The sequence below is a fragment of the Pinus tabuliformis genome, chromosome 5_2 (genome assembly GCF_031772625.1).
Source record: "Pinus tabuliformis cultivar Carrire ecotype Pingquan chromosome 5_2, CPIR1, whole genome shotgun sequence".
Classification (NCBI taxonomy): domain Eukaryota; kingdom Viridiplantae; phylum Streptophyta; class Pinopsida; order Pinales; family Pinaceae; genus Pinus; species Pinus tabuliformis.
The window spans coordinates 18,552,684-18,566,925 of record NC_142306.1 but is presented as its reverse complement, the minus strand read 5'-3'; the positions used below and the strand labels follow the sequence as shown (position 1 = coordinate 18,566,925).

At 41.6% G+C, this 14,242-nt stretch overlaps 1 pseudogene; it reads left to right on the top strand.

Moving 5' to 3' along the window:
* Positions 1–155: 155 nt before the first annotated feature.
* LOC149157290 (25S ribosomal RNA) lies at positions 156–2,526 on the top strand (annotated as a pseudogene).
* Positions 2,527–14,242: the final 11,716 nt, after the last annotated feature.

Sequence of the window (14,242 nt, the reverse complement as noted above, 5' to 3'; positions counted from 1 at the left end):
AGCGATGTTTCTTGGCGTGCGTTGGTGAGTAGTGATCTTGTCCCCTTGGATGGGCAATTGGCATTAGCTAATGTGGGTTTTGTGTGGAATCGCTTGAACTTGCTTTGCTCTCTCTTGTCCTACCATTAGGTAGGGCAGATTTAGCTCCAACTTTGCAACCTCAGCTCAGGCGAGAACACACACTAAGTTTAAGCATATAATTAAGTAGAGGAAAAGAAACTTACAAGGATTTCCTTAGTAGCGGCGAGCAAACTGGGAAGAGCCCAGCATGAAAATCGGGCGGCAGCGTCACCTGAATTGTAGTCTGTAGAAGCATCCTCAGCGGGGGACCTAGGCCAAGTCCCTTAGAAGGGGGCACCTAAGAGGTTGAGAACCCCATCGGGTTGGGACCTTGCTGCATCATGAGGCATTTTCGACGAGTCGAGTTGTTTGGGAATGCAGCCCTAATTGGGTGGTAAATTTCGTCCAAGGCTACATACGGGCAAGAGACCGATAGCGAACAAGTACCGCGAGGGAAAGATGAAAAGGACTTTGAAAAGAGAGTTAAAGAGTGCTTGAAATTGTCAGGAGGGAAGTGGATGGAGGTTGTTGATGCGTCTTGATCAGATGTGGAACGTCTCCGGCTGGTCCGCCACTCGACTTGAGGTGAAAACCAACACGGGCTACTACATCATCACAAGCGTGGGTGGATTACTGCCTATCAGTTTGCCATTGTGGTGGGTCGTGTGCACCTGCACACTCGTGGTGTTGGTTGGCGGGCTTTCCATTCGACTTGTCTTGAAACATAGACCAAGGAGTCTAACATGTGTGCGAGTCAATGGGTTTGAAAACATGCGAGGCGTAGGGAAGCTGACAGGTGAGATAACCTCTCTAGGGGGTGCATCGTCAACTGACCTTGAGCTTATGTGAAGGGTTCGAGTGCAAGCACACCTGTTGGGACCCGAAATATGGTGAACTACGCCTAAGCAGGGTGAAGCCAAAGAAAACTCTAGTGGAGGCTCGTAGAGATACTGACGTGAAAATCATTCGTCTGACTTGGGTATAAGGGTGAAATACTAATCAAACCATCTAGTAGTTGGTTTCCTCCGAATTTTCCTTTAGGATAGTTGGAGCTCATGCATGAGTTTTATCGGGTAAAGCAAATGATTAGAGGCATTCGGGGCATAACACCCTCGACCTATTCTCAAACATTAAATAGGTAAGAGGGTGTGGCTACTCCATTGAGCTGTGCCATGGAATCGAGAGCTCCAAGTGGGTGATTTTTGGTAAGCAGAATTGGCGATGTGGGATGAACCGAAAGTCAAGTTATCGTGTTGAATTGCGTGCTAACCTAGATTCCACAAATGGTGTTGGTTGATTAAGATAGCAGGACGGTGGTCATGGAAGTCAAAAAACACTAAGGAGTGTGTAACAACTCACCTGCCGAATCAACTAGCCCTGAAAATGGATGGTATTGAAGCACACAACCAATACTTGACCGTCAGAGCAATTTCTTGGCTCCGATGAGTAGGAGGATGTGGGGGTCATTGAGAAACCTTGGGCGTGAGCTTGGGTGGATCGGCCTTCGGTGCAGATCTTGGTTGTAGTAGAAAATATTCAAATGAGAACTTTGAAGATTGAAGTGGGGAAAGGTTCCATGTGAACATCACCTGGACATGGGTTAGTCGATCCTAAGAGATGGGGAAGCCTTGTATCAAAGGTGCACTTCGAACTGGGACATGGTGGCGAGCGACAACGTTAGGAAATCCGGAGACGTCGTTGGGGGCCTCGAGGAGAGTTATCTTTTCTTTTTAATAGCTTGCCCACCTTGGAATCGATTCACCCGGAGATAGGGTCCAGCAGTTGGAAGAACAACGCATGTCTTGCAGTGTCCAGTGCAACCTTAGTGGCCCTTGAAAATCTAGAAGACTGAGTACTGTTCATGCCCATTCGTACTCATAACTGCATCAGGTCTCCAAGGTGAACAACCTCTGGTCAATATAACAATGTAGGTAAGGAAAGTCAGCAAAACGAATCTGTAACTTTAGGAAAAGGATTGGCTCTGAGGGCTGGGCCTAGGGGTTTGTGCCCTCAACTCATGGGTTGTCGGCAGTTTGCTCGATCTGCAGTCGCAGCGAGGGTGGGCAGTCCCATGCCGATTGGGCTATGGGCATAAAATACCCCCTGTTGGGGGCTTTTCCCTAGGCGACAAACAGTCGACTCAGAACTGGTACAAACAAGGGGAATCTGACTATTTAATTAAAACAAAGCATTGCAATGGTCCCTACAGATGTTAACACAATATGATTTCTGCACATTGCTCTAAATGTCAAAGTGAAGAAATTCAACCAAGCGCGGGTAAACGGCAGGAGTAACTATGACTCTCTAAAGGTATCCAAATGCCTCGTCATCTAATTAGTGATGCTCATGAATGGATTAATGATATTCCCACTATCCCTATCTACTATTTAGCAAAACCATAGCCAAGGGAATGGGCTTGACAGAATCAGTGGGGAAAAAAATATTCCCACTATCCCCTTGTTCTGTACTTAGATTTCTTTTTGGCATTCACACATTAAGAAAGCGGAAAAAAAATACATGCATGTGCATCTGCATTTTGACTGCATGCGAAATTTGATTTAGGAAAGTGCATTTAGTGTGTGCTCTATGTTCTTTACTAAAAGAAAAATCATTGTTACACAAAAATATCGTCACCATGACTAGTTGCAGTCAGTATGGGTCTATCATCACTTGTAATGTACCTCCTAAGCAAGTCTCACACCTCAGCTCTTCAAGTCAGGCTTTGAAAATGAGAGAAAGATTGAAAATCAACAAAGCTCTGGTTCCGCACTTTCTTTCACTATTTCCTGCGGTCCCGCACCCCCTGTTCACAATACCTGCGGACCTGCCCACTCTGTCCCTAAAGGAGTGGGTGCGGACCCCTGTGAAAGTCAAAAAGGCGCAAGTTTATTCTAAAAAAACTCACTTTGGGTTAATTCTAGATGATTCTAGAAGGAATTTTGACGTGGATTGTTCGCTCTTAGGCGGTTCATGCATCCCAAAAGAGAAGGAGCTAATCCCTTGATGAGAGGAGCTATCCCTTTGAAGGAGGGCTTTATCCCTTTAAAGGAGGACCTAATAACTTCCCTCCATTGCACTATAAATTAAGGCATTGGGCTGGTTGCTAGGGAGGTTAGAAGCTAAACATTTTTGAGGGTAAATGCTGGTGTAATTGAGACTTCCTAGTTAAGCTTGAGAGGAGAGATCACATACCTTTTTGGCTTCATTGGGAAGGGAGTGAAACTTGTCAAAGTAGAGGAGACTTCTTGTTGGACCTTGGGAGGAGCTTTTATAGCATCAAGGCACAGGTTGTAAAGTTCTTCTTTGATTTGAATTAATACAATCAGATTCATTTTTCTCAACAAATTGTCTTATGTCATTTGTTTCATGAATTCCTTGATCATCATGATAGGTATGCTTTATGATATTGGCTTTTTAGGTGCTATTTAATTTGTTTGCTTGTTTGTGTTTGCAGATTCGCTACAAGGGAGCTCATTTGGATCAAAGGAGCGAGGCTTCCACAAACTTGCATTGGACCTAAGGTAGGCCTAAACCACTTGTTTGCCTTTGTTTATAATTCCATATTTAGAGAAAGATAGTTTTTGATTGGCTTGCTTGTCACTAGATATTGTTAGATTCTAGGGAGGTCTATCTTGTCCACAACATTGACTCATTCCGTGTGACAAAATGGCCACTCCACTGGGGACTTGATTTTTTCCTTGTTTTTACTTTGACCTGAGAAACTGTGTTTTTGTTTCTGATTTTGGCTTGTTGTGTGTGGAATTGGGTAGATTCAGTAGATCTAGGATTATTTTTTATTTTTCATATCTTTGGGAGAGGACCGCATCCTCGGCTTGGAACACAGTGCGGACCTATCCACACTTTTGCTTTTAGCACAGAGCGGTACCGCACCTGTGTGAACGGTGGGCCTGCGGACCCTGCTAAAATTTTGAAAAACTTAAGATTTTCTCTTTCAGTCAGTTTAGTTTTTGTTTAGATGTTATTATCCCCTACCCAGACCTGCATGTAACTAGTCAGAAGCTTTTCTTAGGTTCATTCCATTGGTGTTAGGGTTTTAGGTGAAATTCCTAGAAGTTTTGGTTGCCAGGCTTGGTTTTCATTTTGGTCTTGTAGTTGCTCTGAGCTTAGAAGCTATAGAAGCCTCAGATCACCTTGGTTTTTACTGGCCTTCTTATGAGTCTGACCATTTGCAAAATCTACCTTTGTTGAGGAACCCACCTTTTGTTTTCTCTTTGCGAAACTTCGAAAAGGCTTGTGTTAAAAGTTTGGATTTCATTTTTAGAAAAGAAAACAAAAATTGGTTGTTTTTTGACTGATTTATGATTCTGGACAAATTAGTCCTTAGTTTGTTTATAGCTAAGTAAAACATCCTTGAAAAACATCTTGTAAGCTTTGACTTCAAATAGTTTTTTATAGTTTATAGATCTCAAGATTAGTTATTTCTATAGTTTTGAGTGTTTTATAAAAAATAAAAAATCTCTTTTGGAAAAAGTTTGTTTTTGTAGTATTTGAGTGTTTGAAAGAAAAGGGAAATTTCTGTGAAAATAACTAGTTATCTCATTTTGAGTGCATTGGAAAAGACAAAAAGCTCTTCTTTTAATTTGTTGGTTAAGAAAGATTTGTGTTTACAAGCATTTGCATTCTCAAACTCTTTCCTAGCTAGAAGTTCATTGAAGGGAAAAGATTGCTTAATCATCTTAAGTGCATTTTTTTTTAGTGATTTTGAGTCGAGTCTTCACACCACAAGTTTCATCTCCGCACCTCTTGACTTAAACAAAACCAATAAAAATAAACGCTTAAAGTAAAATCTATCTAGTAATCTTTTTGTTTCTAGGGCTCTAATACACCAACATAGCTTAGGCTAGTGTCTTGGAGTAGGGAGTAATTAACTCTCCAAGGCAGTAAAACAAACAAGTAGTTGTATCTTGCAGTAAGAGAAAAATTCAGTTGTTGCATCTATGCTCTAGGAAAGCTCCTCTTAAAGGAGAAGCACGAGATTGTGTCCGAACCAGTGTGGGAATCAATCCTTCCTCATTGGGAACGACACCAGATATTCACGTATTAAAAACAGTAAACCTCGGATTAACCATTGTCGAGGAGCCTAGGGTCACTTGTTGGTAAACCTTGGAATATGTCAAGGAGCCTTCAAGGGGATTGAGCTTGTTACTCTGCCCTTGCGTGCGTATCGGATCGTAGATTGTTCCCCCAGCTATATTTGTTTCCGTTGGTAACCATAGTGACCATATTCTATAGGATTCTTCCTAAGGTGATAGTGGTGGGAAGATCCCACTGTACCTGGAGCAGAAATTGGCTAGACTCACTTGGATTTTCTGGGGGGTTCTCTTCACTCGAGACAGTTTAGTGGAGGAACATGTGCCAGTCTATTCATTAAGCAGGTTTTTGGAGTAACTGTTCCAACCGCCATTTCTGTATTGAACTCTGCGACGTTAGACTTCATCACCAACTAGTGTTTTTAGTATGGAAAGTTACTGTTTGTGTGTGGTTTGATCTCCTAGATTCTTTAGGCATGTGATTCAAATTTGTTTGGTTCTTTAGAGGATTTAGGTGGTTTTCATTGAGATTTTACTTTGTTTGCATGTGAAGTAGTTAAATTTTTTTTTTATCGTGGTTGAATTACCGAGGAAGTCCCGTAGACTTCAGGGCCAACCTCCTGAGTTTTCACCGAGCCAGCCTGAAGGGTTAAGAGCCCTTGTAACTCCTGGAGACAGTAGAGTTGGGTCACCTGAAGAAGGAGAGTCTTCTTTAGTGGTACATCCTGATTTTCAAGCTCTAGTAGCAGATCATAATCCACATTCTGTGTCTGTTTCCGAAATTACTGGTAGATTTTCATCTACTAGTGATACAGGTGAGGAACCTAAAATATCTGAACCTGAAAGTGAATTTGCTGCTACTCCGACATCGGGATTTACCTCTCCAACTTCTAGTGGTCCTGGTTCACCCAGGGTAGAAAGAATAATTACCCAAAATATTCCTTCTGGACTTATAGCTATTGAAGAACTTGCTACTCCGGAAGAAGAAGTAGGGATCCCTATCCCTGAAAATCAACCTGTTATAGAACATAGGGAGCATGAATCAATCTTTTACAATCCACCTAGGAGTAGTGCTTGGTATCTTCATTGACTAACTTTTTGGAAAATCCAAGACTAAGTTTTTCACCACCTCGTATTCCTTATCACCCAACACCTAGAGGTTACTATCCTCCGTTAAATATGTCAAGATAGTCGTCCATGTTTTCTCAATCTCCAGAATCCTTTTTGTACGACGTCCTTCTATTCCCTCCAGGTATCAGTCACTTACTGGTACTTTTTCGGGATCATCTCCTCAACCCATTGAACAAGGGTTATTAATTGGAAATAATGGTACTAAGCCATTGAGTGTAGAAGATATTCTCATGATGTCAGGTACTATTCCTAATCCTCAACCTCAAGGTGGCCAGTTACCGCCTGGGGGGCAACCTCAAAATCCTCAATTATCGCCTGGGGGGCAACCTCAAGGTACCCAATTTGTGCCTGGGGGGCAACCTTAAGGACAATACATACCTATGGGACAGTACGTTCCTCAAGGTCAACCCTAGACTCAATATGTACCTCAAGGTCAACCCCATTATCAATATGTACCTCAAGGTCAACCCCAGTATCAGTACGTGCCTCAGGGTTATCAACCCCAAGGTTAGTACTCGAACCAAGGTTTCCAACCACCTTCCGGTCAATCATATGTTTAAGTAACTGGAAATGTACCTCTGAATTATCAACCCTACCCTCAACCCGGTTATGGTCCTCAATATTCTCAACCTGTTATGGGTCCGTACCCCGGAATGAACTTAGTGTGGGATCCATCGCAAACTCAACAGGTCTTGCAACCGAATGTACAGTTGTCATCTCAAATTGGACAACCCTTAGTTTCTGGTTCACCCCAGCAACCTGTCCAGTCTACTATTCAAACTTCTGTACCTTCGGTAGTTTCTCAGCCTGGGCCTAGTACACCTCGTACTCTGCCTCAAACGGCTGCTGCAACTGCTGCAACATCTGTTCAATCTACCCCACCTACTTCTGGAGTATCGACAACTCTGGTTTCTACTGTTCCTGTATCAACTCCTCAGACATCTTTACCTCAGTCTGGATCCACAATTCAAACTTCGGTTCAGATGCGTGTAGGACAACCTGGTTCAAGTACGGTTGTCACAAGTCAACCTCAATTTACATATCAACTGAACCAGGGACAGTACCAATTTGGTCCTGCTATGTAGCAGCCAGTCTATCAGTATCAACCGTACCCTGGGTGTACATATCAACAACCTCAACAACCCCAATATGGTCTGGTTAATCCTGGTTTTCCGGGAGGATATAATATCCCAAATGCAATCCCAATTCCTAGTTATCCTGGATATCCTCCTCTTGGGGCTGGTCTCATGACCCAGAGTTTTAGGGACCCTAATCGCCAGTTACCATTTATCACAACTTTGGACTTGCCTGACTTGTCCCACCTAACAAACGATCCCATTAACTATCTTTCGTTTTGGTCGCCAATGCCGAATAAGTTGCCTAGTGATATTCCTAAGTTTGAAGGAAAATCAGGAGAGGACCCGTCGAACCATGTGATGACTTATCACCTTTGGTGTGCATCTAACTCCATTTCAGATTATTCAATCTGTTTAAGGCTTTTCCAGTGCACTCTAATTGGTCTTGTGGCCAAGTGGTACATTGAGTTACCATGAGCCACTTTTTATAACTTTAGTCAGTTAGCTACTTCGTTTTTAACTCATTTTCAGCTGCCAGTCAGATATGACAATGGCACAGAATTACTAACGTCATTAAAGCAGTCAACGTCCACTTACATTTCAGATCACATTCATGAATGGAGACGTCAAAGGAGTTTAGTGAAGGTTTTTATTCTGGATCAGATCTTAGCTGAATGGTTTGTAAAATATTTATTGCCAAAGATCACTTAGGATGTAGCTAAGGCCAGAGTCGTTACTGAGGAGAAAGTAATTGCTCAAGCACAGTACCTTGACTTAGTTTATACTCAGTCGAGTACATTACACGAGAAAATCCCCGATATTCCTAAGAAAAATCAAATTGCTGTAGCTCCTTCAGGGTCTCATGCCACTGACGGTATGAGTGGTACGGTTAACACCAAAATTAAGAAGAAGTCTTCCAAGAATTCTTCTCCTATCATAACCTTGCCACATTCCCTGACAGGAGATTCTTCCGTGAAAATTTCCGCCGATATTCATGTTGTAGAGTCATCTACAACCAAATCAAAATCTGGTGGTAAGAAGAAAGGGAAGAAGAAAAATAAAATAGATAAGAATTCGAAAGAGAAACCAGAAAAAGCAGAATCAAATGATGAGAAATGAAAACCTCGTTATCCTTGTCTCATTTGTGACGAAGATCATTTTACAAGAGATTGCCCTCATCATGTAGAGGTTGCGAAAATTGTCAAAGGTTCCCAGACGCCTGCTGTTTTGAAGGATCCTTTTCCATGTCAAGACAGTAAGATGATAGGTTCTTCCTCAAATGCCAATGACGAACCCATACTGATGATGTCCCATGTTAGGATTGTGACTCGATCGCATGATTATGGTAGTAAAAGTCCCGTTGATGGTAAAGAAGCAGAATCTTCTCATTCTGACCCATCAACCTCAGCTCCCGGTTCCGATCCACTATAGATCGAGAAACCTAATCCAGACTTAGTAATCAAACTGCCCTCCAAGGGTATACTTCAAAAGTCAACTTTCAATCCACATGCGAGAGCGGCTTAGAACTATAACATTATTGAAGATTTAGCTATTTCACCTTCAGCAATGTCGGCTTTGGAAGTGCTGCAATCATGTCCAGCACAACGTAAATTACTATTGTTGGCTATAGGAGCTATTGACGTTCAGGACTCGAACCTTATAATTTTTCGATCTAGAAAATAGTACACCACGCTTACCTCATCAAATGGCTTTCCAGATCCTAGTGTTAGTCAAAAACATACCTATTTACAAGACTGTGATTGATGAGGGAGCCTCAACGTGTATTATGTCGATACAGTGTTGGAGATCACTTGGTTCTCCGTCACTAAATCAATCCCCGACGATTCTAAAGGCCTTTGATGGTTGTGGGTTTCATCCTTTTGGCATTCTACAGGATCTACTTATAAGGGTTGAAGGAAAAACTGTTAATCTAGATGTGGAGGTGGTTGATGCCCCTCTAGATTATAACCTCCTCTTGGGTCGTAGTTGGTCTTACGCTATGACAACTATCATTTCATCGGTCTTTCGGCTTATAAAGTTCCCTCATAATGCAAAGATCGTAACTATAGACCAGCTGACTTACTTTTGATTCGACCCAACCTCTTTTAAAAGTATTCAGCATGTCGGTAAAACAACTATCCCGTATAAAGATGTTGAAGTAGGACTAGTTAAAGATGCCGGTTTACTGGGAACTTTTCCTTTTCCTCCTATCAACGCATCGTCTTCTACTGCAGCCATTCATATGATTTCGTCAGACACCATTGTTTATGATGATCCTTGGATTGTACCTTCTGAATCTGAGATAGACTCATTTGGCGATGTTATGCCTTTGAGTCCATATGAAATTGCGTATCAGGCCGTGCAGTCATTTTTCGACCCATATTCAACCAAAATTGACTTAATGAATGTGGTCCATGAGGAATCACTTTTCACATCAAACTCGGATTCAACAACGTTTTCTAAACTTGTTCACACTGATGAGCAAATTCGTGAAATCCTATGTGTCGATGATTTACCATGGGAAGATCTTCATCATAGATCTTCGTTTTTACCCGAGAGTGATCATTTTGAAAATGATTTTTCATCAATTTTTACGACTGAATATGTCAAGGAACCTCAGAACCCAATGAAAAATCCCGATTCAGAGTTAAATTTGGGAAAATTTTCTCGAACTATTCCTATTAACATTTTGGTTAAACCTGGAATTGTTGAAAACATTCATATAGGTGCCTCGTGTACAGAAGATGAAATTCAAATATATAAGGCCCTATTTCAAGAATTTCGCGACGTGTTTTCCTGGTCATATGAGGAAATTCCAGGAATTGACCCCGCAATTGTTGTTCATGAAATCAAAACTTACCCGGACGCTAAACTCGTTCGGCAACGTTTGCATCAGATTCACCCGAGAAAAGCTGCTGCTATTAAAGCAGAAGTTGAACAATTACTCAAAGCAGGTTTCATTTATCCGATTCCGTTAATGGATTGGGTATCGAATATTGTTCTGGTTAACAAAAAGCAAGGGACAATAAGAATATGTATCGATTATAGGGACATTAATCGAGCCTGTCCAAAGGACAATTACCCAACTCCCTATATCGATCAAATCATTGATGATTGTGCCGGTAGCGAAATATTCTCCTTCATGGATGGTTTTTTCGGATACAATCAAATCAATATTCTACCTGCCGATCAACCAAAAACAGCTTTCATTTGTCCATGGGGGACATTTGCTTATTGCAAATTACCTTTTGGGCTCAAGAATGCCGGGGCAACTTTTCAAAGGGCCATGTCTTATGTGTTTCATGACATCAAGCACATTGTGCAACCCTATCTCGATGATTTGCCTGCTCATTCATTACATTGAGCTGATCTTCTCATCCATTTACAAGCAATCTTTATGAGGTGTAGGAATTATCAGATTAGCTTGAATCCACACAAGTGTGTTTTTTGTATAGAAACGGGTTGGTTACTGGGGTTTGTTGTTTCGAAAGCCGGCATTCGCGTCGACCCCTGGAAGGTTGAAGCTATTGTCAAATTGCCTCCTCCTTCGAGTCTTCACCAACTCCAAAGGTTGCAAGGGAAAGCAAACATTTTTCGACGATTCATTCCTAACTACGCCGAGATTACAAAGGGTTTTACCTGGTTTTTGAAACAGAATACTCCATTCTATTGGGATGAGATAGCTCAGAAATATTTTGATGCACTAAAACACGCGTTGACCCATGCACCGTTATTGCATCCTCCCAACTACAACCAGGACTACTTCTTGTATGCGTCGCCTCCCATTCCACCATTGGAATGGTGTTAGTTCACGAAGATGAATTCGGTACTGAACATGTGATATATTACCTCAATCGAACTTTAAATCCAACTGAGCTAAAATACTCACATGTGGAGAAATTGGCATTGGCAACTGTTCAAGCTATCCAACGTTTTCGTCATTACATTTTACGACGTAAAACTACAGTAATTTCTGATTGCAACCCTATGATCTATATTTTGACCAAGCAATTGCTAGGGGGCAAGTACTCCAAATGGATTTTCATCCTACAGGAGTTAGACTTGGAATTTGAAAAGTCTAAGTCGAAGAAATCTTTAGTTTTTGCAGAGTTAATGTGTGACTTCTCGCGTGCTGACACGGAAACTGTGGCGAAGGAGCCCATTGCGGACGAATCCTTGTTTCTAATCAGCACTTTAGATCCATGGTATGGGGATGTCATAGTTTATCTCCAGACCCAATCCTTTTGGCCAGAAATTTACAGGTCCGAACGTAGAAAAATATGATTCCAATCCCAACAATTCAGAATTATTGGAGATACTCTTTATCGTTGTGGGGCAGACTCTGTTCTTCGATGTTTTTTAACTCACGAGGAAGCTGAAAGGGTTCTAAATGACTGTCACTCTAGGGCGTGTGGCAGTCATATGTCTGGGTATGCCACAACCCAAAAGATATTGCGCGCTGGCTACTTCTAGCCATCCTTGTTTAAAGATTGTATTAACGCGGTCCAAAAATGTCACAACTCCCAAATTTTTGATCATGGGCATCATTTTCGAAACATTATGATGACTGGACTTACAGGCTAGCTTGGCTTGCGTCATGATAATTCAACTCCTTATTATCCACAAGCTAATGGTCTGGTTGAAGCCATCAATAAAGTTCTAGTCATCATGATCCGACGAATCATTGGGATTCATCGATCGAATTGGCATAACATGCTATTTTCAGCGCTTTGGGCATATCGAACCTCAGTAAAAATGTCAACAAAGTTCACTCCTTTCCAACTAGTTTATGGTATGGAAGCTGTGTTACCCATTGAATGTGAAATCCCGTCATTGCGAATGGCCATCGAGTTACTTCCAACCACTTCCGAAGGGGAAAAATGTTTGTTATACTTGGCTCAACTAGATGAGAATCGACATGATGCTGCATTGGTGATAGAAACTCATGCAAAATGTATTAAAGCTCAGTATGATCGAAATGTGACCCCTCAAAATTTTTTGGAAGGAGACCTAGTATTATTGTACGATCAAGCTAATGATAAATTAGGCACTGGAAAATTCGTTCCTATGTGGCATGGTCCCTATGTTTTCAAGCAAAAGCTAGCAAAAGGGGCCTATGAATTGGTAGACTTTGATGAGGACTCTTTAGGTAAACCTAGAAATGGTCTTTACTTGAAGAGGTATTATGCTTAAAAATAGGTGTGGAGATTTTTGGTTAGGTAAGTTTTCTTTCTAGCTGGTGTGTTTTAGTTTTAAAAAGTGTGCTTAGCTTAGAGAGTGTTTTTCGTCATTATTCCTACTTATCTTGGTTTTACTCTTGATATTGCAGATGTCGATGCCTCTCCAAACATACATTGGTTTTTCTGATGGTGCTTGTCATAATACACAGAACGTTTCTTCCGCAGCTTGGGTTATCTATTCGCCCTCTGATGAGTTGGTATCTATGCATGGGGTAAGCCTCGGTCAAACAATGAACAACATTGTCGAGTATAGTGCAGTGATTGAGTTATTATCTGAATCTATTTCATTTGGGATTCGGAGTTTGATAGTGAGGTTAGATTCTGAACTCGTTGTATTACAGCTTAATAGAGTATATGCCATTAGAAATCTAGTGTTATTGAGATTGTTTTTGAGAGTGCGTCTCTTGGAACATGAATTTGATTATATTGAATATCAGCATATTCCAAGATCTTTAAATACATTAGCAGATGCAATTGCTTCTCGAATGTTAAGTAGACATTTGCAATAATCATACATGTAAATTTAAAAGCATTTCATAACATGTTTTACAAGATAATCTGGTAATAGGGATATAGTGTAATATAGGAGTGTGTCAAAATATACATCGTCCTCGATCATAGGTTGAGAAACACCTTATGATCGGCAAAAATGATATACAAAAAGCAAAAATATCATATGTGTCTACAATAGGCGATCATCCTATCACTGGTGATGATCTCGATAAGGAACCACTGTACAGGCCACCTTACAAAGGAACCTCCTAAAAGGTCCTGGGACCCCAATCACATAGCGCTGTAGTCGACAAGGAATGTCATCTATGCCGGTCTCTGGAATGTCTCTTATCAAACGCTCTAGATGGCTCTCCAATTCGGCCAAGGTCTCTACTGATTCGTCCTATGGGGCTGGTGCTGCTGCAGCTGGTTGTTTCCTCTCGTAAGGCTGGAGAGCGGCTGGTCGCTATGGACCCACATCTGCATTTGAAACTTTTACTATCAGTTTTGAGACGAGATAAAAAAAAAAAAAAAAATTAAAATAGGAAAATGTTGAAAATGATTTTACCTGAGTCATCCCATTGCTCTCCTGGTGGAAGAACCATGTCTGGGTCACCGCAAAAATCTACCCCAGCATAAGGGAAGTCTTGAATAGCAAAAAATTGGTTTTCCAACCAATGGAAATACTCAGGTCTGAATCGAATGACCTCTATCCCCTCATTAGGATGACGGGCCATAACTGCAACCCATCGCATCAGTTTGGGCTCTTGAGGAAGTCCAGCTCCAATAGTGAGGTGCTACGGGACCAACATTGGGACCCTATCCAGACCAAAGCTCACAACTAAAGCACCATATCCAAAGGTCTTCAGTTTTCCCTTCTTGGCTCTGGTCAGTTGGCCTTTTACATTAGCCAACACAGCATCGCACCAGTTGAAGATGGTGCCTCGAAAGCAGTCAACTGCCATCCGCATCTGGGATCCAGTGGCTATATGTAGTGCGACACTCGCACAGAGCCTGGTAATAGTAAACACAATCACCATGAGTTCAGGGTGGGATATGGTTTTGATGTTTATCCCTTTGTCTCTAGTCTGGTTGTTGCAGAACTCTAGCCGGAGGCTATCGATAGACTGACCACCTGGCCTAGTCCCGAATAGAGTCAAGTCTTCGCCTGTCTTAGGCAAACCAGTCAAAA